Below are 10,211 nucleotides of genomic sequence, written 5' to 3'. Positions count from 1 at the left end.
TTCCTATCACTCCTGGACCATGAGTATAGTCCCAGAGCCCAATGGCAACAGCATCATTTGTGACACATATTTCCCTATTCCAAAGGCTTTGACTGAATATTCAGAAAGTGTCATGCCTACACTGTCATCCCCGTATAATTCTTTCTTCATTTCCCAAGAGAAGATTGCGGGGGACTGGTTGATGGCAAAAATTCCTCACATTTCACAATTTCTGTCTCATACATGCCAGACCCACACTTGACACTACTAGGGTCCTTCTGGTTATGTTTTCCAGGAAGCAAAATGAAACATTCCTGTTATACTCAGTTTTGTAAAAATTAATCAGAAATTGCCTTCAGTCAACATGAATAGAGATGTAAACATGGATTGCATAAAGCTCTTAAGAACATACTCAATTTATACTCATTTTCATTGATGATAATCTCACAGACCAAACAATGCTAAGTGCTTGTTTAACCCCAGCAGGAGCTAGGGCTTTAAATTCTGAAACTGCTTTTTATCACCCTGGCAGCAACACAAATCACAACCACAATAACAGAGCTTTACAATGGTTCAAAAAAAAGGTAAACAAGGAATCAGGCCTTAGCTTTAACTCCTCAAGCCAGCAGGGGTGCAGTTTTACCCATGGATGCTCTCCCCTCTAAGGAAAGAGCTGTGGTCAGGAGTGCAGGACCACCAGCAGAGAAATCCCCCACACTGCTGTTTATCAGAAATGCTTTATCACCATCTTTGAACAACTTGTAACAAATTCAGCAGGGTACAACAACTGTTGTTTTATTGTACCTCAAATAGGATGTAGGATGTGACTTACCAGCATAAAGAGTTATGCCTTTAAGTATATTCCTCTGTTTGTCTCTCTTCTTTCAGTCTTTATATCATTCTAATTGTTATTATTATTTTCTTAAAAATACAGTTTTTATTCCTATGGACATGGGAGCTATTTCTGTACCATCCCCTTTGATTTATTTCCACACACAGATGCTGGGTCTTTTTGCTCTTTGTATTTCCCAGTGATGGAAGGTCTATTTTCTGCTTCCCCTCTGTTTAATCCTACTCATATCAGTAGAATTTTTTCTTATTTATTGAAGTATAAATTGAAGCACATCCTGTCCTGCCCCACCAAAACTACAGAAACTCTTAACCTAAAGGGAAAATTAACTTTTAAATTAATACAACCACAGCTCTCATTTCAAGAGAATTATAAATTATTATAATTATTATCTCATTTCAGGAATTATAAGCCACTTCCTCTTTATTGAAACCTTATGCTTTTCACATCCTCTACAGCTGATAGCTTTTATTCAACAGACACTGAGCAGTACTGAATTTGAGATGTCTTGCCTCTTTTGTACAAGTCTGGGATTTATTTTTTTAAGTACTGATTTTGACAGAGGCTTCACACAACTGGTTTTACCAGCTCTTAATAAATGAGTGCATAACCTCCAGTAACTGAGTTTAAAAGAGCATTTTACAAAACATTAGCAAGAAGTAATTTGTAATCATGGATTAAAAGGTTATATATGGAACTTAGAGAATGAGGTTTTATGATTTTTTTAGTTAGCTAGTTTTCCATTCCCACAAGGGTTTGTGTTTTTTTTGTTGTGTCCTGGCCAGAAACCAGGGAGCAGGAAAACAGACATGCATGCTGCCTTGTAAGGAGAGCCATATCCCAGTGGGACTACAGCCTCAGTGAGCTGCAGATCCCTTCTAAGCAAAACAAAATGTCAGGTGCAAAGGAATTTGAGCCCACATTACAAAGGTCAGCAGGTCAGTCACTAGTGAGACACCGTTTTATAAACTTGTAGCCTCTGAAAGTCAACATTAAAGCAGGAAACAGGCATCTTGAGACTTCTTGCAGAGAAGACCTGTTCCTTACAGAGCTTTTTATTTTGGTTTTGTTTTTTAATTATTATTCTCACTTCAGTAATAAATAATCTACCAGGTCCTTTGGTCTCAGACTCTGGTAATACCAACTTTTTCTGTTCCTGTGGATATAAAGCTGAGCAATGCATCTGATAAAGTATAGCTGTCTTCCATTTTGCAAATTTGAAGGGTACTTCTACGTATTCCTATGTACAAAACACAAAATACTTCATACTTGAAGGGTTACACAAAAATACTTGTTTAGCATTTAGATATATGAAAACAGCAACAATTTTGATGGTTATCGCTCACTTTTTAGGAGGCTGCATCATGATGACACGTATTTGAAAGCAGAAAGTGAAAAAAATCTTTACAAATACAGTTTTCCCTTAGTATTTTCATGTCTTTCTTTAGAAAAGTGGGGTTTAAGGGATTCACAGTTTTCTATCTCTTCATAGTATTCAGATCTACTGAAATAAACTTTTAACTGACTCATCATATTTCACAGATGTATTTCCAAAGCACATTTAGCAGCCACAGGTGTAGTGGTTAATATGCACGGTGCTCCCAAATGTGCATATTTATGGTTGGTTTTCTTCCTTTGCTTGTTTAACTGGCAAACTGCTGGATCTGGAAATCAATGTATGAATTTCCTCAGAACAAAGCTGTTCCTTTGCTTCTCTTTTCACTGTGAGTTGTATGAGATCATGCCCTGCAGTCCTGTCATGCTCCCTGCTCCCATGCATGCTACCTCTCATTTTTGGTACTTGGCATAACTTTTATCTGGATGTCTTGACATGACACCTTCATTCAGGAGAAGCTGACTCTGACAGCTTCAACTGGCTCTGTAGAACTGATACCCATGAAAAATTAACATTTATAGGGCTTCTAAAGTCAAATCCATCCTTTGTTTAACTTAATTGGTTCTGCTGGAAATGAAGGTCTCTTTTGTTCCATCATTTTGAAAGTCAACACATTCTTTGCCATCACAAAACCATCATCACAGTGACTTGTCACTGGAGGCCCCCATTTTTCTGAGTCAGCCTCACAACCCCAAATGACTCACGGGCCATTTGTGCCTTGGTCTGTGCAATTTTTTCCTCAAGATAATGAACCCACATATACATGCTCACCTCATTCCCCAGTCTGAACACACTCCAGCAATCTCACATCACTGACACACAAACTGGAAACAAATGAGATGATTAGGAATTGTAGCATTTACATTTCATCAGTGCTTTTTTTTCAGATTTAAAAAAATAATTTTCTCTCTTAGTTCTTACAATTTTGCTTGAAATAACAGGTGTGAAGCTGCACATCTTACAAAACCTTCTCTTTATTCCAACTGAAAGCTAAGAATTGAGCACCAGTCCAAAAGAGGGGTTCAGAGCATAGGAAACCAGCACAGTGTTTTGATTAATCACCTTTTCTGTTTGTCTGGTAAGAGGGTAGTGTCAATATTAATGAAAACAATTGTGACTAATGCAGTCAGCAAGACTATCAGAGAATCTTCCGCCACGTTACAATAGGAGCCCATCACTACAAGCACCTTAATTACAGCTATTATCTCTTGAAATGTCTGAGTAACTCTTAACATTAATCTGATTTGAAAAAGAAAGTTTCCATTATGTAGTGAGATGTTAAACAGGGCTTTGCTGTGTAATTACATGGGGTAAAGTAACTATGAAAGTCGATTTTGTATGAAGGCTACACTGACTGCTAACGAAAAGATCTCATTTTCTGGCACCTGTATTTTCAGTATTTCCATGGAGAACTGAGTCTCATTTTAAGGAACATTTTCACATGGGAAAAAGGGGGAGTAAAGAATGCAATTATGACCACTGTGAGAGAAAAGAAGGGAAGTATTTGTTAATGCCAAAAGACATCTACAGGGAGCTCCAGCTGGGTCCCAGAGGTAAAAACATTTCCCTGCCCTCTCTTTCCTAGCTTGAAATCACTGGTTTTCACAAACTTGTTCCATGGTAAAGCATCCTGCTTGCTGCCTGCCATATGCTTAGCCTTTACACTGGCTTGAGGCACTCCAATTTATTCCTTCAAAGTTGCTCTAGCCCATGAAAATACACCCTGTAGGTGTGCTGGACACCTTGCATAGATGATGACAGAACCAGAGTGGATGTCTCTGCCCAGAAAAATGTTCGGTGCAATAGCACACACAGTGTGGACAAATGTTCAGGCTGCATCTCTGACATCACCTGGCATCTCTTTAGATGAGCTGGTTCAGGAAAAAATTAATTCAAGTGGACTTTAGGGAGGCACCACAGCCCATGAGAGATAATATTATTAAGCAACATGTCTGGAGAATGGGTGTCTGCTCCAGGCTCAGAGAGAACTGGGTTGGGGTGGCTGTTCTCCCCAGCATCATTGCTGTGAATCTGAAATGTTTTCAACCTGCTCAGTCTTACCAAGGGAGGGCTTCTGCTGTGGATGATGAGAGCACATAGCTACATATTTAAAAGGAGTCATTTTGGTTTGGAAGTGTACTTTCAAGGGATATATTCACAATAAGAGCCATCATGTTCTCACTATAGGAGAGCTGAAGGTTCCAGTGCCTACATGCCATGTGAGGGATTGCATGGGTTGCACTTTACTCTGAACCTGGTCACCCCTTTGAGGTCCTCCTGCACTGGACCCTGGATTCAAAGCCCAGGGAAGGATCTCCAGACTAAATACAGGGAATTTAAGCCCTAAATTAATTTTCAATCCAGCTGTGGCCTGCATGCCTGCACAGTAATGTTTGTTCCAACTCTTCCATGGTTCTGTTTTGTAATCAACACTAGAATGTAAAGAGAGAGAAAAGAGTCACTGCTGAGGTGGTGTGTAGAAATCACCCTTCCTGCATCTCTCTGTGAGGTGGGAGATGGGCTTTAATAACAGAAGCTACATGGGGCAGCCACAAGCTGAGTCCTCTTCCCCCAGCTGCTGCCAGCCTGCTGATACCCCTTTGCTCCAATGGAGCAGGACCAGCTCAGGATGGCAGGAAAAATGGCTGTGGTTCTGTTTCCAGACATATCCTAAAACTTTTAAAGACGAAGGCTTCTAAATTAAACAGTGACAGTGGTACAAAGTGGCAGCATGAAAGCCTGCTCAGGTTGATATCTCAGTGAAACACCTCTTGTTCTGAGAGAGGCTGTTGGATGCTTTACATAGATAAAGGGCTGTTACAGAGTTGTCAAGGGGCTTCTAGCTGCTGTTAGAGTTAAGGAGAACACGTTCTCAGTTTTTGATTCCCTGCCAAGTCTTATGTAAAATATTAATCCCAATGTCTCATAGAGAGGAGGATAGAGATGCGCTCAGCAGTCTTGTTTAGGTAGCTGTTGGAATAGATTGCTATCATCTGTCACTTTGGCCAATACATCTCTTAACTTTGATGGTGTGACCAAGAAGTTTTAATTTATTGTTGTTAATACTTAGGAAAGGGGTTAATTTCTCCAGCATATTAAAATTAGGAGCCAGGAGACTGCTGGGGTGTTCTCTGCCAGGGTCAATGAGAAGCCTGGAAAAATTTTGGTTTTAGATGAGGATCCAGGTGGCAGCTGGGTGGCAGAGCCTGGAGGAACATAGAATCTCTGTTTTTAGATGAGCCTCAATTAAGCTGAGAGACAGAGCAAGGACAGCCAATTGCTGTAGATTAGGGGAAGATCAGTGCCTTTTCAGACATGCTAACCAGACCATTGGGAAACCCACAAATACACTTCAAATTCAGGCCAACCCATTCTTTTTTCAGTTCCTCCTACAAGGAGAGAACACACGTGATGGCTCCAATGATATGCAGAGCTTGCCAAGGTACCACAGTAACTTGATTTTTGCCTAAAATCTAATTAATGAGATCACTGAAGGCAATTGTTTGTGTCTTCCTGGTAAGTAAATGTGCATAGGAGCATGGACAGGAGTCTGGGACATTATCTGGTCATTAAGCTGAGAGTGATCTGCTTAGGTTTAGGCTGTGTAGGAGATTATAAACAAATCAATAGATACTTCCCAACTATACTTTTATCATAAGGCACAAAATGCTAACGTAGGTGGCCTATTACAAGGACCTTAAACGATTGAGACAATAATGGGATGGCATTTAGAGACTTGTAACTATGGGGAACAAAGCGACACGGACCCCCTTCTGCATCTGAAGGAGATCCCTTTATTGCAGAAATCAGCTCCTTTTATACCTTTAATCTCCACCCAACATAGCTGAAATCAAACCTAGGCCTAACAGAATTTAACAGAAGGAGGGCACCCATTGGCTGGCTCAGCTGCAGGACTGCTGGCCACGTGTTCCTCCATCCAATCAGATTCCCTCTCATACACTGTCCATATTACTCCAGCCAATCAACTTCCTGCTTGTATGGCTCCATGTTTCCCTCCAGCCAATCACAATCTCACTCCCAGCTGTCAGTCAACTGACTCCTCACTCATAACTACTTCTCACCCCTCAGCCACATCCAGCGGTCCAGCCTGCAGCTGTGCCTTCCCATAGGGCCTTCTGGTGAGCATAAGCCTTAACCACTTAAACAATTGTAACCTCATATCCCACATCTCCCCCTCCTTTTTTTAATTATGCAACGAAAACCTACCAGGAAAAATGAAAACAACTCCTAAGACATTAATAATAACAACAATAATAGCCATAGCAGCTTTTCAAAAACTGTAACATATGCTTATAACATAGCAAGTGTATACACACAAAATCAGAAGGGTGTGACAAAAGGTCGCACACACCATGGTGGAACCTGCTCCACATGGTGACCTGTGGAGACACAGGCATGGCCTCTCCCCCATATTAATAAGTCCAGGGGTCCTTTCCATTGTCCAGTTAGTAAGTCCTGTGCCATTACTTGAGGTCTTAGATGGGCCTTTGTGTTGAAGGAATGCTGTCTCTCACATGCAGTTTGTCCCATCTCATCCTGATTTAAAAAATTGAGGACATGTAAAGCTTTAGCTAGTCTGTTATGAGGGCACCACAACTCCCCCTCTTTTTGTTTTTCAAGCATGGTTTTTAGGTTCTATGGCACACTTGACAATAGCTTGTCCTGTGGGAGAGTGGGAAGTGCCCATTTTGTGGGACACACCCCATTGCTGCAAGAAGATACGAACTCACTCTAAGGTGTAAAGGGATGGTGAAAAAACAGTCATTTAAATCTAAAATGACTAAGGGCCATTTTATGAGGGGAATCATTGTGGGTGATGGAAGCCCAGATTGCAGAGCACCCATAGGTTCAATAACTGCATTTACTGCTCATAATTCCTGCAATAATCACCACTTGCCATTTTGCTTATTTATACAGAATATAGGAGTGTTTCAGGGGCTAGAAGATGGACAGATATGGCCTAAGGACAATTGCTCTTTCACAACCTGCTTTAAATTTAGTAGCCATTCCTTTCATAGGGGCCATTGGTTGACCTACACAGGGTCTTCAGTCCACCATGTGAGTTTACATTTGTCCAGTATTTGATTTTGGAATGGCTGATCAATGGACCCTATGAAAAATGTTTTCCGGTGAGGTTGAGTCTATTTGTATGGTTGTTCCAAATTGTCCCAGAACATCTCATCCCCATAATGTGCATGGTATAGAGGCAATGAGTGGGGCACTCCAGGCAGTTTGCCCATCAGAGCCAAGGACAAGCCGAAGGTGAGCACTCTGTCTAGGGTGTTGCATTCCTCCCACTCCAATTGGGTTCATGTGGGGCTGATTGTGGGCCAGTTACTTGACCGTTCATTGCTTTTCATTATAGAGACATCAGCTCCAGTACCAACAAGCACTTTAAATTTTTTTCCATCTATGCTTCATGTTAAGCTTGGCTGAGCTGTTGTAATAGAGCTTGTTCAGAAAACCTGTGGCTGACCATGCTACTGAAGTTATTTGTGCCACGTTTACCCTTGCCACTAGGGGTTTTGTTGGAAAAGGGAATAAACTGTACTATACAGCTGCAGTTGACCTGCAGGTATAAAGCAGGGTGGCACACGAGTCCATAGCATAATTTGTATTTTGCCAAATAAAATCCAAATCAATAGCTCCAGGTAGCACAAAAAGTCCCAAATTAGTAGCAGAGAAATGCTCTATTAGCAAAGCATGGATGTTATTACAAAGGGGTCTCCACACTCCAGTAGGAACTAAGTGCAATGAAGATGTCATAAGAGTAATTGATTCTCCAGAGGCAAGGTCCAGCCCCGCACTGCCTGTGGTTGCAGGCAAGAGCTCACTTGCCAAATGTTGTGCCTCACTTTTTATTTTACTCTCTTTTGCTTCTCTTTTTTTTTTATTTTTTTCACCTGCCCCCTGCCGGAAGTTTCCCAGCTGTGTAGCCTTCCCTTTTACAGGGTACCAGGAGCGGCAGTCAGCAGCTCAATGCTTCCCTCTTCCACATTGGGGACAATCTCTAGGTGGTATTTTTATCCCGTCCCTTTGTTTTAGGGCAGTCCTTTTTAAAATGACCCATTGAACCGCATTTAAAACAACCCCCACCCACGTGTCTGAAACCCAGAAGTGCGCGGCCAAAGCTGCTGCCAGAGAGTTAGGATTGTAAGTGGTAGTTCCCACATTTTGGCATGCTCTAACCATATCTGCTGTGTCACAGGCATGTGGGTTACGAACAATGAGCAATGCTTTTCTACAATCTTCACATTTGTGAAAACAAGCTGCCGCAACAGGATTGCTTTGGCGTCATCATTATCGACTTGCTGGGAGAGCGTGGGTTCAGTCTGTCCAGAAACTGTACAGATGACTCTGCTGGACCCTGTAAAGTCTTAGTGAAAGACATGTTAGAATCAATACCCATCCCTGAGAGTTGCTACAGGGCCGGCAGGGCTAGGCAAGTGATGATACCATGTACCTCATGTGGATAGTATGCTTGCTGTAAGGACTGCATACGGACCCTCTCTGGTTAGCTGCGCGACAATTGGTGGGTTTCTGTCTCACAGCATTTCTGCCTGTGTTGTACACAATTCTGTAAACCACATTGCAAACTGTTGTTGTAATGCATTTAGAAAAATGGTATGACCTGAGAATGTACCCCTGAAATATAGCATGTAAGCTTCTTCTCCTTCCTCCCCAGCTCTCCCTATTGGATGTAAGACCCTAACCATCCCTCCTTCCCCTGCCTTCAAAAAGAGGCACTTATCTGTGCTCTCTCTCTTTCTCCATGGAACCCCATCTCAGCAAAAGAGTGATCCTCCTTTTTAGCCCTCTGGTCCATGCTACATAATATCTTCCCTGCCTCCCTGGCTGCCGCGGACAGTGGCAACAGAGCGGCAGGGGACATATTTATATAAAAAGTAGCAAACTGCATCTCAGTTAACATCATTTTCCTTACACTATTCCGGTCGTGAGGCATGAGGACATAGGCTGTACTGAGAGACTCCAGGTAGCTTAGGGCATGCTGGGAGGATATGCTGCTTTCTTTTACTAGCATCCTCAGTTCTTTAATTGCTTTATAATCTAATTCTCTGTACACCGGCTGTTGGTTCGCACATATATAACTGGACAGGCAGTGACAACCGCCACATCGCCCTCCTTCATCGCAGCTTCCTTACACTTCTGCCAGCACTGGGTTGCAATGTCATCATTCTGGGCAAGGAGTGAGCCTGACACTTGTTCACAATGTAGGAATTCCATGCCGAGGGGGCCAAATGCGCAGGGATTTTTATCAGTGTAAGACAATTCCGCAGGGTATGGGTTAATCTTGGGGTAGCCTCATCAAATGATGAGATATGCATCAAATGATGCATATTATGATGATATGATGGTAGATGCATCAAATGTGGGTTCTGGTGGTTCTGAAGGCTCAGGGGAATTGGCTTCCAAAGCCACATAATGGCTGACCTTTGCACGACTGCCTTTAATGGCCACCATGATTGTTCCCCATGTAGAGAGACACCCACAAGCTTCAGCATCGTGTCCCCAGCAATATAAAAAAGACTCTTCCCTGCCACTTGCCAGGCTTCTGATTGAAGGGAGTAAGGATTTCTTTTCATGTCTAAATAATGGAAGATTCTTTGGGCTTGCCAGTAACGATATTCAGAAAGCTGTGTTTTAGTTTTTAAGAACTAGAAATTGACTGATGTTAAAAGGGTCTCATCAGTGTTATTTTTAGGTTCTAATAAATTATCATGAATATTCTGCCTTCTGACTCTCTGACTATGAAATTGGTATATGTTTGCCCATATTTACCACTTTTCCACTCGGGCTGAGAGGATCCTGAAGTGCTATTGCCAACACTGGGCATGCAGTGTTTATGAGTCATGCTACACCAGGCTGAGCAGCTGGCTTTAAAACTGTAAAATCTCTACTTTTTCCTTCTCTCATTGCCCCCCTGCATCTTTGCCTTGTTTTTCC

The sequence above is a fragment of the Parus major genome, chromosome 2 (genome assembly GCF_001522545.3).
Source record: "Parus major isolate Abel chromosome 2, Parus_major1.1, whole genome shotgun sequence".
Lineage (NCBI taxonomy): Eukaryota > Metazoa > Chordata > Aves > Passeriformes > Paridae > Parus > Parus major.
The sequence above is the reverse complement of the archived record's forward strand: the minus strand, read 5'-3'. Positions refer to the sequence as shown.